The sequence below is a fragment of the Brassica oleracea genome, chromosome C5 (genome assembly GCF_000695525.1).
Source record: "Brassica oleracea var. oleracea cultivar TO1000 chromosome C5, BOL, whole genome shotgun sequence".
NCBI lineage: Eukaryota > Viridiplantae > Streptophyta > Magnoliopsida > Brassicales > Brassicaceae > Brassica > Brassica oleracea.
The window spans coordinates 12,571,288-12,574,817 of NC_027752.1; the positions used below are offsets into that span (position 1 = coordinate 12,571,288).

General features: G+C 35.6%; 1 long non-coding RNA gene across 1 annotated transcript; it reads left to right on the plus strand.

Annotated features, from left to right (window-relative positions):
* Positions 1 to 1,972: 1,972 nt before the first annotated feature.
* Positions 1,973 to 2,774, plus strand: LOC106293375. Its single transcript, XR_001260454.1, has 2 exons — positions 1,973 to 2,077; positions 2,414 to 2,774. It is a non-coding gene; the product is annotated as an uncharacterized LOC106293375 (long non-coding RNA).
* Positions 2,775 to 3,530: the final 756 nt, after the last annotated feature.

Sequence of the window (3,530 nt, forward strand, 5' to 3'; positions counted from 1 at the left end):
CGCACCCAAGTTCCAGTACCTTTGGAAATACCGAGTATACCAGGTCGATGGTGTTTTACGGACGGATCTTGGAAAACAGAGAATAAATATTCAGGGCAAGGATGGTACAGTACCCTGGAAAGTTACGATGGACTAATGGGAGCAAGGAATACGAGAGCGAGTCAGTCGCCACTACACACAAAGATAGAGGCTCTCATATGTGCAATGGAATGCATGAGGAATCTTCGACAGTCTTGTGTTACTTTTGCAACGGATTGTGCTCAATTGGTGAAGATGGTTTCGGAACCAGAAGAGTGGCCAGCATTTGCAAGCTATTTGGAAGACATAAAGTTCTTGAAGAGAAGTTTCAATAGCTCAGAGATCATTCATATACCACGGACACAGAACTCAAAGGCGGACAGTTTAGCACGCAATGCAAGGAAACAACCATCGTTTGTCGTTCATACGAATGCAGAGTTACCGGAATGGTTCGCAGAGTCTATATGAATCTGTTTTGTTGCAATCTTCAATGTTAATTAACCAATTGATTTCTCACTCTTAATCGAATCAGTTTCAATGACTTCCACGTCAGTTTCCAGTGTAACGGTTTCCATGTCATCACTTCTGATTATGCGAGCTCCGGTTTCTTCTTTATCAGTAATTCCACCTTATTAAGTTTTTATCCTCGTTCAAAAGTGTTTTCGCCAAGTACAAAGATTTTACCAAAAAAAGGGTATATAACACAAAGAGAACCCGCGTGCTTTAGCCAGTAGACTCAAAGCTTGCTCAGAAAAAGACACACCATCCGTTGCTTATGATTAGGGCTGGGCATCGATTCGATCCAAAAATTCTGGATATCCGTAAACTTTCGAAGTAAAGCAAATACTAAAAATCAATAAACGTTAAAATCAAAGTAAATCACAAATATTAAAATTTTAGGAAGATGTATCCGGTAATATATAAATACATGTATATCTTGATTATATTTAAAGTTTTAAATGTATAAAACTATATAATTATTATTCTAACATATGATTTGACAAATATATTCACATTATTACTTATATAAAAATATTACATAAAAGGAAAATAATTTTTGATGACAATTATAACTTTTTTATTAAGTTTTGGTTTATTATAATTGTTAACTAAGTTTTAAAAAATTACAAAATATGTAGATTCATTACTTCTTTAATTTTTTATTTTATATATCATGCAAAAAAATATTTTACAAAACAAATTTGTATCGATTTCTTAAAAATATTTGTATAAATTAAAACAAATGAGATATCCGTAAGTATTCGTAAATATCCACAAATATCAATTTATTTTTCGGGTATCAGTTTTTACGAATATCCGTATTTTTCCTGAAGCAAAGCAAATCGAAAAATAAGATATATGTGACATACAAAGCATATCACAAACTTTTTAAAACTCGGATATCCAATCCATGCTGAGGCCTACTTATGATACTACATGAAAAGGATATTGCTACAAGGAAATAAAGTTACAAATGCTTAAGAAGAAGAACAATGTCTTAAACCCGTACAAGTTACAAACATTCATGAATGATAGTTGAAAACAAATAAAAATTTCCAGTAGACTAATCAGTTAAAACGAGATTGGCGGGAAAAGGAGGGTTGAGAGCAAACCAAACACTAACCGGTTCATCATTTTTGGTTTTAACTAATGCAAATAAATAAAGAAACCATATCATATGCAAATTTAAAAGCAGAGAAGAGAGAACATTCAAGAGCACCATTTCTTCAACAGTTTTTTTTTTATTGACCACGTAAGAATTTTTTAATTTCACCGATTGTTAACAAAAAAAAAAAAGAACATTAATAATCAACAAAATAAGTTAATTTTTGTTGACTTTGGAAGAAGAATTTAGTTGACTTTCTAGAAGAAGCTGACCGGATGACATCAGTCCAACGGCCACCGTTAAATGACACACGGTCTCACAAAAATAAATAAAATAAATAAGAAAAAAAAACACACAATCTTCAATCCAAAAAAAAAGACAATTCCGAAAACATGCGTGTGGTTCGGAGAGATCTAAGATTCGTCTATCTTAACTCCTCGATCTCTCGTCTCGGTAAGAGATTCCCATCTCCCAGCTTTGATTCTTACTCTCTGAAGTTAAGATTCGAACTATCTCTAAATGTTCTTATCGGTGAATTCAATTAGTTTCTTAATCTCTCTGAATCCTCACTAGTTATGTAATTAAGCTTGTGGGTAATCTAATTGGTGGAACAGTGGTTGAGGTTCATTCTGATCTATGTCGGATTATCACTGTTTCCAGCTAATTTGGTTGTGTTCTTGATTGTAAATTTGGTTTCTTGATTGTAAAGCTGTGTTCTTGATTGTAAAAGTTAGTTAGTTACTTTTAATCGTGTAGTGTCATGATTTTGATGTTTTCTTTGTTCTGCAGCGACTGTCGGTTGATCTGCAGCTAAAGCTCTGATGGGTTCTGTAATGAGCTTAAGCTGTTCCAAGAGGAAAGCAACTACATTAATCCTCCTCTGAACCCGAAGTCAGCTCATAAACCGGGATCTTAACTTTGTTGCGTTTCACTGGTTAAACATCAGGCTTTAAAGCACCAAGCTTTCTGCATATTCCAACAGAAACTATTGGGATCTCTCAACCATCGTCGCACACTATTAATGTATAGATGTAAACCGGTTAAGTAGATTAACTGGTATAATTGATTTCAGTTGGTTTAGTAATTGTATATATATCTTGTACCAACATTCATTCCCGGAGGGTGGAAAATAAGAGATCATTATACCAAATCACTCTCTTTGCTCTCGATCTCTATTATGGTATCAGAGCAAACTCTGCTGATTTCTTCGATTTCACTCTCGTTTTCTTCAATTTCTATCTGATTCTCTTCACTACCGACTCCGATCATCCATCTTGAACTTTCCGCGAGCTCGATTGAAGTCGAAATGGGGAAGAAAGTATGGGAATGCTTTCCTAAACTCTGATTGCTCTTGCCGACTCGGAACGAAGAGTTAGCGGTGAAAATAAGTCATTCTTTCTTATTGGCTTCTCTCCAGGTGGGTCACCCAGAGCGAGGGATGTTAATAAGTCACTAACTACAGTGCCAAAGAAAGAGGAGGGTTCGCAAAGAACAGACAGCCCAAATGAATCCTCAGACGAGGACCGATTTGGGGATGGGAGCATTGTATATCTACGGTAGCTTTTGAGAAGAAAATCAAAAGTATCTATTTTCATAATATGTCTAAATTTGATGACGTCTCTGTCGTCAGATCTACACCAGGATTCCAGATCTACAAATCCGCAACAAAATCAACGATCGATGACTCTGGGATTGCTAACTTCACAGCTGAAGCCTTCGGACTCGTTCGATAGCATCCACAGTCAATTCTTCTTGCATTCTGCTGATCATCCAGGTCTGACTATAGTAGTTCATACTCTTGATGGAACTAACTAAAATAGCTGGTCGATCGCGATGAAGATTAGTCTAGAAGCGAAGAATAAGTTGAGTTTTGTTGATGGATCTATGCCTAGGCTGTCTGTTGATG